Source organism: Gymnodraco acuticeps, unplaced genomic scaffold, assembly GCF_902827175.1.
Source record: "Gymnodraco acuticeps unplaced genomic scaffold, fGymAcu1.1, whole genome shotgun sequence".
NCBI classification, from domain to species: Eukaryota; Metazoa; Chordata; class Actinopteri; order Perciformes; family Bathydraconidae; genus Gymnodraco; species Gymnodraco acuticeps.
In genome coordinates, this window is record NW_022992059.1 from 195,827 (window position 1) to 212,814 (window position 16,988).

Genomic DNA, 16,988 nt, shown 5'->3' on the forward strand with positions numbered 1-16,988 from the left:
ATGTAAATGTGTGTGTCCAACCGGGTGTCATGTTTTTATTGTAACCTTTCCCACTTAAGAGAAAGAGCCTGATGTTAGTGGGCTTTTGTAATGGTTGGAAACTGGCTAAAACCACTGTTTGCTTACTTGGTTGTTTGCACCAACTTCCTATTTGGAGCAGTTAAAGAAAATAATATTTAGTTGGAGCATTCGAAGACAATCTGTGTTACGTTCCCTCCTAAACTAGGGGTACAAAGGTTAGTAACAGAATATAGAAATAACCCAGAGGAAAGAAAAAGAGAGGAAACTGATTTGGCAACATTAGTAGATAAGGTTTAATTGTTTAAAAAATGAAGAGGGCTCATCAGCCAATTTAATTTTAAGTAAATTAATGACAACCAAAAACGACTTTCTTATAAAAGAAAGCGACAACGGTAACAAAAAACACTATTTAGCACTACTACGCGTTGCACAAGAACTACATGCAGCTCACTGGAGAAGGAAAGGGAGACTGCAGCCTTCCTCTGGCCTTTATACAGGCCCTGATTGGGGATTGGGAGCACCTGAGGGAGAGGCTGCACCTGGAGGGAGACAATCAGGGGGAGAGGGGGAGACACACCCAGACAAAACACGGCACGTAACACCCCGCCTCCATCTCCATGCTTTCTTAGGAGCACAAATCAATATACATGCAACAAACATAGCTTATCCTCTTCTGATGAATGGCCTGGCTGGGGAGAGAGTCTGAGAAGGTAGAGACACAGGGAGGTGGGGGGGAGGAGAGATAATCATATCTCCACCCTCAGTCAATAAGCCTACGCCTCATTACCAGTGCATGGGGGGGGAGATGAAGACGGTATGCACTTACACACTCATGCCGTCATTACCTTAAATTAGAATATGATATTGTCTAAGTGAATGTCTCTGTCTGGTGTCATCTACACTTAGAGCAGTGTGGATGACATCATTAGTATTTATGTCTGGCTGAAAATATTCACTACTCCAGGAAGTTAGGAAAGTCTGAACGGTCGTAAGTGCAAGATGTTCCCTCCCATAATGCTTTTCATTTGTATACAATGCACCCTGTTGTGACTATTTGGAGCAGGGCTTACTTAACTGCAGGAATTGAGAATATCATTTATTATCACACACAACTTGACATAATGTGAGGAGGAAGTGTTATGACATCTGTTAAGGTATTATTCTGCCTGCCAAGGGTCAAGATCTTTTTGCACTAATTTGTTACAAAAGTTCGTTTTTTTTCGATTCCGCACTCACATTTATTAGAAAACCTTTTAAATATTCATTATAACCATTACATAACTTATCAGGGTGGAAGGGTAGTGTATGTTGCCTCTAATGCATATTTGGGAGTTATTAAATATGTGAGCGATACATCTGTTAATATCCAAACTTCGCTATGCTGAGAGAAAACAGTTTGATCTAAACTTAACATTTAGAAGGAGTCATCATTTCGGTGAAGTGGTTCATTAGTCTTTATTTGGCCGATATATTGTCCTCCCTCATAGCTTCTTCTTTTCTCTTTGCCTTGAGCCACCGCTCCTCCCAAGATCTGCGGTTTGTTTTTTTACATCTTCCAGGGGCAATCTCTCCTCGGGCTTTAGGGGTCCGCCAAGTCCCCCCAAAGGGTCCTGAGGGTTCCCGGAGTTTGCCTCCTTCAGGCAGATTGACAGATACTAATGGCGTGGATGCCTCTCATCCCACAGAGACGGCCTATTCGGGCAGAGAGCCGAGGGGAGACCAGGAAACTGGCCAACTAGCGGCTGACTTATTAGCGAGATTGGCTAGCCTGTACTCCACCCATATGTAAATGTCACATATTCCTCTTCTCCGTTCACTCCATCCATCCTCTATACTGTCCCTCCTCTTCACCACCTCTGCTTCACTTATACTCTCATCACTCCCCCTCCCTCCCCCTCTGAAGGGCAGGCCCCCCTCCAAATTGATCTGCGGAGATTTCGGGCTCACCTTCTTCCTCTTGCGCACAGAGATGAGAGAGCAGAGATTAGAGGTGGGGAAAAGGGGAGGGGGCAAGAACAAATGGATGGCTACTCTTTATGCCACCGCTGATATAGTAATGTATGTACACAATGTAGAAAAAAACGTTTTAATAAAGTGACCATTTCATATTTGCTCCTTAGAGAAGATGATTTAAGCTGCTCTACAGTTAATAAACAAAAGAACAAGGGGACAGTGAGGATGTCCCTGAACGGCTCTGGCTTTTGCCCCCTTTAGAAACCATCGAGGTGATAAGCGGAACCATTATCCGGCAGATCGATGACGAGGGGACCGTGATTAATGTCACCCCCAGCTCGCATATACCCGGGCCAGGCCGCAGGGACTACTACTGTCCCCCTCTCAATACACTGCTTCCAGGGCTCATAACAGGCTTTATGGACACGCCAATTACTGCACTGCTTTATGGACGACCATTTACTTCCTCTCAGATACCTTCATAGCGCCCGTTTAATGATTCCCTCCACTGGAAAAACTCAAACGTTGACTTTAATTAAGTGCATTATGTCAACACATTTCACATTAGGTTAGTTGGAAGTAATAATATAAAGTTGAACCTTAATAACGTAATATTATTATTATAACCTGATACAGTTATGTGAAATCTGTTCACATAATACATTTCATTAAACTTTCAGTATTTTCAGTGTAGGATAGTTACGTTTTCTACTCGACTACTGAATCAGTGTGTGTACAAGATGTCAGTTGGGTTTATAATGGATGACTTATTTAAAGTGAATGTTTCTTGTCTAAAGTTTCATGACTTACTTATTGGAATAAAAAGCATCTGCTAAGCTAAAAGTAATTTAATGTCTGGTAGACGTCAGTGGGATGTTAAACACACACTTTGTTCGTCTAGGCATCCTCATACAGATGACATCTAACAAAATTGTTCTAGTTACATTTTGTGTGTGTTATCAGACAAATGCCCAGCAACACAAGCCTTTAAAAAAAAACACTGTGAAAGGTTGTGGTTTGGTTTTAAATACTTGAAGTCTACTACGTTTGTTATGTAACTTTTAGTACTTTCTTTTTCCACCCGACTTACCTACTTGGACTTTGACGACGTTAGTGACATATGTATTGATTCTGTGGGTTATAAACACAAAATAGCACATTGCTTTCTATGAGTTCGTTGACGGAATACAGTCTGTATACGTTCTGGCAAATTACCCCATGGTATTACGATGAATTGGCCGATGTGTAGATGCTCTCCCTTTCACTGACGTACCTCAAACCCATCCCTCCACCTCTGCTCCTCCTCTCCGCTATCTTCAGTGTCACTCAGCCATCAGACACTCTCCTCTCTTTTCCATGCAGCTATTATTTACAGGATTAGAGTGGTAAAGATCTTAGCACGAACACTCCTCCACTGAGAGTGGAGAAAAAAGACAGGCAAATCACCAGCTAATGGACCACCGGGCACTAATATCTAAATCCCCAATCTGTCTGTAATTGCTGCAAAATGCTCCGGCTTGTGCTTTATGGGAGACTTCTAAGCGACTCTCTCTTCCCCTCTCGTTCGTTCCTTGCTTTATTAAAGCAACAAGGAACAGGGGAAGAAGAAAGCAGTGCTCTCAGTTTCCCTTTGAGTCCTTCCACTTTCCCCGGTGGAATCCCCAAGACATCATTAATGTCTCACCTCTCTTTCATATCTCCGCAGAAAGGGAGTGAAGTGACCGTCCCGCAGCTGGCCGCCTTCCCCTCCGTAGAGGAGCGAGTGATTCATTTCCCTGTAAGGAGAGATACAGAGAGGGAGAGGGAGCGGCGGGGCTCTGTTTGAAAGGTGCTTTATTCGCATTAGCATTCATAATTACTTAATGACGAATCAGATATGGTTCATTGCGACTAAGTGCAGAAACAAGCTGTCGGAATCATGTATTTCAATTAGAATACCACTAAAACATGGTCCTCCATGACCGTCCAATATAAAGAGGACTTTATTTATTTAGCTGTGGAATTATTGTTGGGGGAAGAAAAGGCCCCGTTTCATCATTCGTCATCGCACTAGAAGACAATGTTCTAATTAAATGTGGAGTGTGAAGCGTTCAAGTCCTATTAGCAATGTGAAAATAATTAAAGATGAAGGGGGTCGGCTACGAGACACATTTTGCACTTTAGTCGCAGTATCCCAGCGGCCTTTTTATGATTTTTTTTTTTTTTCATTATAGTATACAGTAATCAATGCCATTTCATTGATATTGTAATATCACAGTACACTCACTTTTGTGATACTTCTTAGTATTTAAATCATCATATATCCTTACAAATTCACCTTGTCACTATGGATATGGGTTTTCTACAGGATGTACGTATGGTAGCTTATTTGTGGATATTATGAATATATATTCTCTTTCTTCTCACTTTGTCCCAATAGAAGATGGACTGCAGTTAGTGGCTTGCTTTAAAACAGTGGCCACTTTCTTCGTTTTTTAGGTGGATACAAGTACCGCACAAAACTTGCAATACTTAAAAAAAAGAACACGTAAAACACCTTCACAGCAAAGTAACTTCTCTTCCTCCTATCACAGTGCAGCTAAAAAGTGCCTTCTTAGCAATATATCCTTTAATCAAGCCAAGCCACAATAGGACACAGCAGGAAGCGTGTGTAAATAATGCATTAATAACCATCCCATCCACACTCCCCAAGGCAGCGCCGGCACGTAGGGAGTTTAAATATCTCTGAGGGATACCTTCATCTGAAAAGTGCTCGCCTCTGTGCTCACAGCCTCTGCTGGAAAGAAAAGCAAAACAAATTGGGAGGAGTTCAATGGCAGTTCAACACTTTCCAAGGCCTCTGCAGAGAAAGATGGCCGATGGTGTCCGATCGCCCTCACTGACAGCTGATTAAGAAGGTGGCAACCTTTGATGATGAGCTATTGACTACACTTTTCAACCCTCTTGGTAGGGACACTGACAGAAAACAGTTGAAGGCTATCTGTCTTTATGAGCATAATCATGTCGGTTTCATCATATTATGCTGGGTTTATTTACTCTGAAGTGTTAATGGTCAAACGATAGATTCTACCAGAGGTGGGAAGTAGTGGAGTACAAATACTGCGTTACTGTACTTAAGTACATTTTTGTGGTATCAGTACTTTACTCCACTACTTATTTTTCTACTTTTACTTCTTAAAAACAAATACCTGTACTTTCTACTTCTTACATGTTGAACACTAATACCTGTACTTTCTACTTCTTACATGTTGAACCCAAATACCTGTACTTTCTACTTCTTACATGTTGAACCCAAATACCTGTACTTTCTACTTCTTACATGTTGAACCCAAATACCTGTACTTTCTACTTCTCACATGTTGAACACAAATACCTGTACTTTCTACTTCTCACATGTTGAACACAAATACCTGTACTTTCTACTTCTTACATGTTGAACCCAAATACCTGTACTTTCTACTTCTTACATGTTGAACACAAATACCTGTACTTTCTACTTCTTACATGTTGAACACAAATACCTGTACTTTCTACTTCTTACATGTTGAACACAAATACCTGTACTTTCTACTTCTTACATGTTGAACACAAATACCTGTACTTTCTACTTCTTACATATTGAACCCAAATACCTGTACTTTCTACTTCTTACATGTTGAACACAAATACCTGTACTTTCTACTTCTCTCATTTTCCAAACAGCTGGTTCCTTTAGTCTGAATGTGTGTTTGATGCGTGATCATTATTCTTTAGAGTCATTGCGTGCCTATTGATTTGAACACGATCCGTGTATCCATCATTTCCTGGTCTTCTCTAAAGAAGAGGGACCAATGGAAACGTTGTCATGTTGCCGTTGTTCAGCATGGAAACATTCATTAGCTAACAATGACATTATTGTTCTATTAATATAAATGGAGGTCAGGTACTCTTTAAAACAGCTGCTAGTTATGGGTACTTTTTACTGAAGTACATTTCAAAGCCCATACTTCTTTACTTTTACTTGAGTAAAGAAGTTTAGTCAGTACTTCTACTTTTACCAGAGTATTTTTAAACATGGTATCTGTTCTTCTACTTGAGTAAAGGACGTGTGTACTTTTGTCATCTCTGGATTCTACGTATATTCACCATATGCATAAACAGCTGTTCAAATCTGAGTAAACAATATGCAAATCAGCTTTGTGAAAAATATATAAGCACCCCTGTATTGGTTTTACTAATTAATATTTCATTGGATACTCTATATTAGCCTTACTGTGTGCATACCAATCACAGTTTGGTGTTGAACCAAAGAGCTCTGGCCTTGCCTTTGCTCGAGGAACCTTGATGAGAAGCCCGATCAATGTGTGGAAACCTCCACCAGTGCTACTTCTAATCCAATACTGTTTATGTCTGCTGCAGTCGATAGCCTGTAACCTTGGACATGGGCGCGGCTCTCCACATCGGCGCTGTCATCCTCATAAGTGCAATTTTTCCTGCTTTTCATGTTTCTAACCTCAGTTGAAAGAGCGAAACGAGAGAAATCTCAAACGTCTTAGGTTCACATCGCCGAAAAACACACTGTCATCACGCTAAAAAACCAAGGCGGTTTCTCTGAGTTTCTGAAAAGCTGACATTTTAAAAAGTACAAGGTTTTCGCCCCCCAGCGATGATATCCTGCTGGTGTGTGAACGAAAACATCTGGTCGGAGAGGGAGAGTGTGTGTGTTTGTGAACAGCCGCGTGTTCATGTACACAATGACACAAACTCACTCAAGCCCTGCCAAATCTTTGGTATATGCAACCCCCATACAAGTCCCCCCCAGTGGTCCCATTCAGCGTGGGGGGGCAGTGGGCGCCTCGGCTCGCCACCAGCGGAGACCCTCTGCCAGTGTTAAGCCCTTTTAATGACTGGATCTCCTCCCGATTTGCCAAGTTCCTGTGTAATTGCTTGATGGTCAGCCCCGGTGCTGTGCCAGAGCCAGGGGGAGGGAGGGAGGGAGGGAGGGAGGGGGGGTCGCTTGGCAGTGGGTTTGGTGTTGGCTTGGACAAGTTTAAACAGAAATAGCTGCAGCGGAAGCTCCATGAGTCGCCGTTCGGACAGTTTTAGACATGGTTTTCACACTGAGAGGGGGCCGCAATGAAACAGTGCCTTGTAGTCAGAGAAAAGAGGGGATAATGGGGGGGTTGTTTCTGTTTGCTGAACCCAATAAGGATTGTGTTACCGCCAAAAGCCTTACTTTATGCACACACTGTTTTCCTCTTACTTCTTTTAGTTCCTATTGCAGAGCTCCTCTTTCTGCTAAATCATTATTATTTTCCGGCTTTAATCACCAGTCTCTCTTGTCTGCACTTATTTCTGGAAATAGAAAATGCAGGTTAGCGGAATTAGGAGAAGTAAAAAAAAAACAGCAAGAAAAGAGGTGTTCAAGTACAAAAACGTCTTTCCCAGATAGCCTTTTAGCAACTAGAAATTGGAATCGCGGGCCTTTACGCACATATCAGTGACCTTAAACACAACACACTCAGCTGCCTTTTGTCTTAGCACACAAAGATATCCAGACTGTAGTTTTAAAGGAGAAGGAAGGGGGTAAAAACAGAGTAGATGTATGGTAATGTGCTGTCCGGCAGCACCGGCGCTGCCTCTGTGGCAAACAAAACCCTCTCCAAAAGACCCATAGACGGGGGAGAGGTAAGGAGATACATCAATCAATTAACAATTACCCCTGCTGCTAATCAGCTGTCCCCGGCCCACGCCGACCGGCCCCTTTGTAATCCCGTTGGCAGCATCAATTAAATTCTTAAGGTTAGTCTATTGAATTTCCCAGATAGTGGAAGATGGGGGTGGGGGGAGTTCGCGGGGAAGGACAAACTGTAGCCCAAACCTTCACCTCCTTTTCTTTCATCCTCTCATACTGAATGTGGCTGTGCTACCATGTAACCGAGACAGACAGACCAGGAGGGGAATTAATAGAATCAGCTGTGACAAAAGAGTAAAAGAGGAGACAATACAATATAATAGGAAAGGAAAGGCTAACAGTACATGATAGAGCCGGGGCCAGGAGAAGCCAGTGGAATACAATAAAACATAATACAAGAAGACAGAGGAGGACAATAGAACAGGAGAGGTGAATTCTCAGGACTAAAAGCACCTTAGGGCTGGAATAAAAGTGAACGAGGTCTGAACTGAGGCGTAAGAGGGTGTGATTTAATGAAGTCAGGTAGGGACGTGAGAAAGTAGTGCTGGGTGTATTACTATCTTTGAGGTTTGGACCATGATTTTTGGCTGGTTTTCAGGTCTTAGTTTGTCTATTTACTGGTAAGTCCCAAACGTCTTCTCAAATAAAAAGGATTTAGAATTTTTTTTTTTTTGGGGGCCCCAATGGCATTGACCAGTTCACGCAGTCTTCAAGTAACCAAGCATCCTAAATTAATTTCTAATTTGTCTGTCCAATGACCTTGCTCCCTTTCATGTCATGTGATACCTTGCGTGACGAGCAGAGATGGGGTCGTTACATTTTTTTTTTTATATATTACTTTTTAAAAAAGTAATATATTATACTACTTCGTTACTCTCTACATAAAGTAACTCGTTACTTTACTCGCCGAGCACGTACGAACTGCGCATGCGTGAGTGGCAATAACTTTCCTTACCAGCAGGCGGCGGTAGTGTGCATTTGTCATTCAAAACAGGCAACAACCGGAAGACAGAAGAAGAACAGACTGCGTGATATAAACAAACAACAAATAGCGTGTGCGGTAGCTTCACCTTAGCATGTGTTCTTTGCAGGTGTTTGTTGAGGTTTGACCATGTGGTGTTTCCAGCAGTGGATAACAGCTTCTGGCCTGGACACAGTTTGCACCTCACCGTCACATTCCTGTCTATTCTTCGGACGAACTCAAAATAATGGGCATACCTCCACCCCTCGAGAGTTATCGCTGACTCAGCCATGTTTATGCAGCACTGCACGTGGAGATGTGGACGCGCAGATTACGTACATATAAACCTGTGGCGGAAACCCCTCTTGTCTGTCAGTGTGATTATGACTGAATTTGAGTAAGTAACGAAGTAACGCGTGTCGAGGCAATGTTAGTAACTGTAGTGTGATTACTGAATTATAAAAGTAGCGCGTTACACTACTCCGTTACCGACAAAAGTAATATTATTACAGTAACGCGTTACACCCAACTCTGGTGACGAGTGAACCGTTTAATCAACCTGTAATGTACTGTAGCTAGCAGCAGCAAGTTCGGTAGCATTATAACAAATGTAATAGATTGCATTTATAATGTACAGCAAACCAAAGCACAAGAGTGGTGCTCAAAAGAGAAAGGACAAGAGAGAACAAGGAGATGTAACAGCTAAACTGACAAAATTAGACGTCCTCGAAATCGAGTGCTAACGTTAGCAATGTTGACGTGCAAGGCAGCCGGAGGCTAACGATAGCTCACCTGTCTCACCACCATCATTGCCATCTAGCTCCACAAGTGAAGCTGTATCCGTGGCCGTGGCTGTGCAACCTTCTTCTCCAGCCAGCCAGGAGGAGAGGCTGGATGTGGCTGTGGCCGGCGGTGGTCCAACAATTCCGCCAAGGGCCGCAACCGATAGGGCACTCTATGGTGCTATTGAGACCCCCGACGCCAAGATCAAAAGCTATATTATAGCAACCGGTCTATGTAGGCCGACCGGCCCATTCCCCAGACAAACATCAAGGAAACAGGTGTAATCCTCTTCTTGGTTCACTGTGCCGTTGTCAGGCTGTGGTGGTCTGAGGCCAGGGCAGGCTGTGTCACGGCTAGGCAAACCAGTATGAACCCAAAAGCACGACTCGACTAAGTACAAAAGAAAGTCTTTACTGAAAAAAGTGGCACTGTGAGCTCTCCGTAGAGGTAACAGGTTAAGGTAACAAAAAACACTCTTACAGGAAAAGGTTAACATTGTATCAAAAAATGCAAAGGATAAAGTAAATTCCAAAACTCGGTTTTTAGCTCTTAGCAGAAAAACCATGGACTTCAAGCTGGCAGTCAGGCACATGGGACGAAACGAACTGGCAACAAGACAAGGGAGACAGAATCTATATATAGGCAGGCTAAGGGGGAACAGGTGCAGACAATTAGGGCGGAGTCGACAATCACAGTAGAGGGAAAACACACAAAGGGAGGAAGTGAGGTAATCTGCAACAAGAAGGAAAGGTTACTACAAAAGAAAACAGGATACAAGACTGAACTAAAAACATTAACTTAACAGATTTTACGAGACATAACAGGCTGCTGTTGATAGCCTATAGATGTGGCGCTTCTGAGTGGTTGTGTATGTCTGTGCGTGTGTGAGCGTATCAGCGTGCGCTTATGTTTGGGGCGATGGGGGGGGGGGCCAAAACAATATTTGCACCGGGGCCAATCACAACCTTGTTACGCCTCTGGCTCTAACTATTATTTTAAAGCCGCCCCATGCCACGGTGAACCTTGGGTTCAGATTAATCTGATTAGGGTCAGTTTTAAGAATAGTGTTTGTGTCTTATTTTGCTGATCAGCACAAATGCACACACATGGAGCAAACAAAAGGTGGAGGAGAATCTTTGTCCATAATGACCCGTAGAGAAAGCAAGAATCACAACTACCTTTCCATACACATCTGCTGACCATACTAATTAGCTATCGCCTAATCAATGCATTATTTAATCTTTTCCCCAGAGCCTTCTGGAAGAACCAAACCAAGTTTTTATAATTTTGTCCTTTATTGCTCGCCTTTTTGCTTGATTCCATTAAAAGCGGTATGTAATTTACACCAGGATAGTTGTGACCCTGATAGGAGAAGGCCTCAGCGCAGAATGCTGACAGCGCTCTGATGCTTTCTGGCTGCTGGGTGAAATCACTAGTGACAAAGTGTTAAGTTAACCCTAACCCTAGGGTTTGTTTTAAGGTGTTGGCAGCCTACAAAACTGCCAGCCAGTGCTCTGGTTCAACAGTTTTGGGCGAAATGTTGCCTAAAGTGGCCGTTTGTTGTTTGCATCTCTTCAAATAGACAGTTTACGTAAGTAAGTCCGAATCCCATGTAGTTGTAAGCTCTTAGAGATTTTTAAAGTAATACATTCAGAGTGGCTCGATGCAGTCATTTCCATAAAGTCAGGTCAGTCTGGGTGATTCAAACCCCCCGACTGTACCGTAGCTACTGGGATGAGAGGACTCCACCAAAACAAAAAGCAGAGGGTTGTGTGTTCCTTCTGCAACATCTCCCCATCCTGCCCTCCATCAGCGCGTCTGGCTGTGCGTCGGAGCGTGAACGGGCAGATTTTCCGGTAGCACAAGCCTGAGATGGGCTCCTGCGTCTCGGTGAGCTCGTTTCGCTCGCCGGGGCCTCCCGTCGAGTCCCCCCACTGCCGAGGCACAGACTCGAGACTCCGCAGCCCCAGGGACACAGTCACCACGGGGGGAGAGTAGGGGATATGAGGAGCGAGAGGGGGGCTCGAAAACAGAGGGAGGGAAGGAAGAGCGATTGAGGGTGGGTGAAGAAAAAAGATGCATGAAGGGTAGGGGCAGATAATGAGAGGTGGAGAAGATGAAGGGACAGAGATGAGAAAGGAGGGGGAAGCAGAGAGAGGTAAACATAAAGCAAGTCGACAAACACAGAGACACGGAGGGGGGAAGAAAGAAGGGGAGAATGATTGCTCGCGGCTCATTTCTCCACACATGAGCCCATCTGTACAGCGCCCAGGGTGGGACGGCACCACTGCTCCGTCTGAAATGACTGAGCGAGCCAAAGACACCCCAGCACCACGGGAAGCCAAATGCAATCCCATGAATCCCGGGCTCTTCTATTATTCTGCAGAAAGCCCTTTTTTAAAGTGCCATTCTTTTTTGGCTGATGTTGCCTTGTTGATTTACTTTCTGTTCCATCACGACTTAAGTTGACCATAATGTGTTTCAAAGAGGTTCAAGGGAGAATATCATGTTTGAGGAATATCCTGGCTTTGCACACTCATGGTATATATACAGTATATATACACGTGTGTGTGTTTATATACACACAGAGAATCCCTCTCTCTTGGTTCCTGGTTCCGTCAACAGAGCAGCACCACAGGGGGGAAAAGGAGAAATTGACTGGCAGAGAGCAAGAAATGGTGTTTGCAGTGAGCATCTTGTGGTATTGTAATATTTACTGTTAGCACCTCAGGCTACATGATACGCTCCACTGTCGCCATCAAACAAGCAGCTCTCTGAAGGGGGGAGCACATCTGTTGTCACCCCCTCCCTCCCCCCTTCTCCACTTCTCTTGAAAATAACTTAGAGTAAAAAAGCAAAGGAAGAGAACCCTGGAGTTACAAAAATACACAACTTTGTGACCCCCTTCTTTTTCACACTCACACCCTTCCTCTTCCTGCAGCCGATTCAAATTGATCATCCCTCTGACCAATAATTCATTGTGATGGAGCAGACGCGGTGTGTGCATGGCGAGCACCCGGCCGCGCAATATCACCTGCATACTGAACAGCCCCGCCGGCCAATGGGGTCGCGGCCATCCCAGTCAGGCGACCCTCTGTTTATCCTCTGATAAATGGCAGGTCAAGCCGGGTGGCGCTCACCGGCACATCCCTCAGAGCCGTGTCAACCGCAACCCCGACCGCTCGTCAAGCCCCCTCCACCCCTTAAACCTCCTTCTGCAATCACTGCCCCCCCCGCATGCATCCATTATTCTCCACGCTCGCTGCACCGTCAGCACAGTCATGATTGCTGACTTCTCCTTCCACTGCCAGCCTCCACTTTGAACACAATTAACTTAGTAATTGCATTTGTTTTAGGAGTATGGGAGTGATTATCAAAGCCACCTATGATCCTCCAAGCATACACACTCGCCTGTCTGTTGATGGGCGGGACCACAGGGGGGTGCACAGATAGGGCTGGGAGCACTTCAAAGCAAAGCTCGCTTCCTTGCTCAACCTCATATACCTTATTAGAATCCCCCTGATTGCCAAAAGCCCCTCTGTTGCTTTTGTTTATCTGTTTGTTTCTCGGGCGGCCAAACCACCGAGGCTTTTGAAATCCAGGGGGTCATTTTCAGCACAGCTGCCACTAACAATGCAAAACACAAGGAGAGATTGAGCGGTGGAAACAGCACACACCTACTCCGCAGAAGGACTTTTTGATTTGAATTTGAAGAGGCTGGTGTAAAGAAGTGTGTTTAGGTTGAAGTGTTTTGCTTTTAAGCTGGTCTTCTGTCGCAATCAAAGGAAGGTATGGACGGTGCTGCATCGCATATACCTTCAAGTTATACTTAGGGCGATTTAGTTGCTTCAAATTGGTTCCTGGCTAAAATCACTATCTTTCCAAGCTCTTCAAAACTTGTTTTTGTTAAGCGAGTGAAATAATCTGCCACTTCTCTCAAGCTGTTTCAGAGAGGAGCTTGAGAAGTCAGATTGTTGGATGAAAACCAAAAAAATAATCTAGAAATGTATTTAAATAACTGATTTTATTTTCCTTGAGGACATATAACGTCTGCTTCAGCTTCTTAGACATATTTCCATATTGACCACCATGCTTTTTAAACACTATTGAATTGAATCACAAAACAGGGCTATGAACTCCTCGTCTAAGTCTTCAACAATGCGTCCGTTGGCTTCAATCATCTTCTTTCAGTGTCGTTAAAACTTCACTATTCATCCGTGAACCTCCAAATACTGCAACCCTGCATTATGAGTCCAAACACAAGCGTGTGTTATGTCCCTGCATTGTTACACTATACACAAAATACTCTATTCTGGCTGCATTTTGTGGATCCTTCTTAGGACATTGACTTTGAATAAAAAGACCAGTATTGCAGCCCTTTTTTAATTGAAATGCAAACTACATCAACGGCCCGGCAGCGGAATTGGCAATACTCTCCTGGCGGCGTGATAAAGGCTTTTTTGCTGTTTCTGTGGCTATCGACTTGGTCATGTGTGTAATTGCCTAAAGCGTTTCTGAAGCCTCCGATGCACCAATGTAAATATTAAAGAGAGCGCTCAGCTTAATAAAATGCTGTTCAAACAATATGGGCCCAAGTTATCTCCGCCTGTCCGTTTTCAGCGGGGGGCCCGGGAGCGGAGGTGTTCTGGCGGGGGAGACGGGGTCAGTATCAAGATGAGAACTGGCACCTTCATAAGAGCCGGCGAAAAAACGAAGGCGAGCAACCGATTAAATGAATTCACTAAAGAGTGAATAGGGCTGAGGTAAGAAAAAGGAAGTGAGGATAGGAGATATTAAAGGCACTGAGAAAAGGAGGCGGTGGAAGGAGACAGGGAGGGGGATGATGGATCAGACAGATTCTCTAATGGTATTGATCCGAGCCAAGGCCACGGTGGAGATGAAGGCCTCCCTGCTGTCACCTTGACCTTGGGCCAATCCCCGACCTCTGACCTCATGACCCCTCCAGCCTTGCTGACCTCACCACAGCCAACGGCGCCACCTTTCCAACTGAGAATTGACTGGGAAACGCGGGTTAAAGTGTGTCAATAATGTTTCACGAGAACCATTTCTCCGGCAGGTTTGGGCGCACGGCGTAATGTTTTGACATTTGCCCGCTGAGAGGCAGTTGAAGGGAGTTGTGAGGCTGCTAACTGCCTTTAGCTATTGATCCGTCTGTTAAATTGCATGCACACAGAGCGAGAAGAGAGGGAACGCTGAGAGTCAGACGCTATGGCGACGCACACTCTTCACGATAACCATGGTAATTGCTTTCGATCTCTCCCCACAGATTTACAGCGGCTCTTCTCCTGAATAGGTGACACCAAATATTTAGTGTGTGTGTGGGCAAGGGAAGAAAAATGTATGCTCTCACGCTCAGGTAGTTGAGGAACTGTACCAGAAAGAAAGGAAGAAAAGAAAAATAGTTCATCGACATGAGGGCGGAAGGGGAAAAAAAGACAACGGTTGTGCAAACACGATAGTTGATCATCTCTAAAATGGACACTTGGCTTTCTGCTCGCCCTGCACTCCATCACCGTGTCGCCGCTGGAATGGTGTTTAGGGAGCGGAGGGAAGGGGGGGTGAGGCTTCTCTCGCAGCCCCCCAGGTGATTACACTGAATGGATTACAGCGGGAAACGGCTGTCTTTCTTTCAAACTGCCATGGTGGCGTCCATTTTTCTCCCCGGCCCTCATTGTTGGGCTCTGTGTACAGGACAGATTTCGACGGTCCAATAAAGTCCCATCTTTAGCACCTCCTGATCTCAATGGGGATACAGTACATCAATAGTGTTAACTTGAAACAAAAGTAGAGCCTGGAATGATGCTCTGAGCTCGTGAACACTTGGAAATCCTCCATAAGCCGTTACAACTAACCCGCTGGACATTTTCCAAACTAATCAATCTTGTCCCGCAACTCTATGTTTGTCATTCGCCGCTCATCACCTTCCCTTGTTATAAACAGCCAAGTTCATTAGCCGGTATTTGCATCAGTCCGTTCCCCACGGAGCGGGGAGCTGTTTGTATCCCTTGTAGCCCGCTACCTGCCAATGCTAATCCTGTTTACAGTAGCACTAAACACAACTTAGTGGGCCATCCATCCCAAACATCCTTTGGCACATGTCAATAGGCTTAACACATCCACCAAATGTACGTCAGAGCGGTCACACAGGACCATGCGAGCCATTTGTACCACTTATCCTACCATTTGCTCGCTGTTAACAAACAAATCACCGCAGTTGAGTTAGAACCTGCTTTTTCAAGTACTTTTCAAGGCCAACACTCGTATCTGTCTAAAAGCTGCAGAAACATTGCTTCTTAATTTGAATAAGTGTAGCCTACATAAAAACTAAGCAATTTTACATGACATTTGTTTATATTTAATTTCCTTTTTCTTCTCTTGCACCAATCAGAATGTAGAAACATTTTCTTGTTGGCCAATGTTAATCAAGTGTTCCTAATTTAATTAATTCATATTAGGTCATGAATACTCCATCTCAAAGAGAAATATCAAACCCAGCAATAACAAAATACTGCTCAGCTGCTCCAAGAGGACGCTTTTTACCATAACACCTTGGGATTTGTGGCAGTGTTGATCGTTGAACAAAACGGAATATTGGATCTAATTGAAGTCCATTTGTACTGTACAGAGTCTATTCACAGCACAGTTGCATTATATGTCATTGGCTTTCACGAGGACCTGACATGTCCTAAATCTTTGATTCACCCGCAGCTGATGTTAAATTCCTGGAAGTTTTCCAATGCTGTTTTGTTCCCGCCTTTGTTAGCGTCAAAGTATTGTGTGATAGAAGGACCGCTGGGACTGTTTGTCACACTGATCCTCTATATACCACCTCTATCCCTTTGTTTAAAGCAACAATTAAAACTGTTAAGCCAGCCACTGTTGTATTTTCTCCCTCTAAGAGCATTTGTCATCACTTCAAAGAGTTTAAGAGCCTTGATAACAATACCGTATGTTGAACAGCACTTGTGTTTATGTGAATAAATAATGTCACTTTATATTATAAGCAGGGTAAGAGGACTGCTGTAGGTAGATGGGTGCACATTAAATGCTTTTCCTTTATTTCAGCACATACAATAACAAAACAATGCCAAAGATGTGTGCATTTGTCTCCAAGTTTAATGTCAAGTTGTGGTTTATAATGGCTCCCTTAGCTTGGTTCCAAATATGTAGTCAGTACCCAGTGATCATTCCCTCATAATGAAGTCATTTTCATTTTTTGGAGTATCCTTGGCCTTGCTCCAGGTTCCCTCAGATGGCGACCAGATGTCCAGATGCATCTCTAAAGACTCCCGACACTTCAACATTTGAATTTTTACGAGATTCTTCTGTTGACATCTGAATCTGCCATTCACACATGAGGGGAGAAAAGTATGGAATCCGTATTAAAGCTCGAGCTTATGTGTTTGTTTTTTTCCTCTGTGAAAACCCTTTTCGACTCGAGAAATATTTCATGAATCCTTTGAGTGAGAGGGTCGGGTTGTTGGCTAAACATTTGAATGTGCCTCTATCATTAAGCCTTAATTTAAAGCAATGACAAGTAAGTGGTGAGTGTTAACAGGCTGCTTTGCTTGCCAG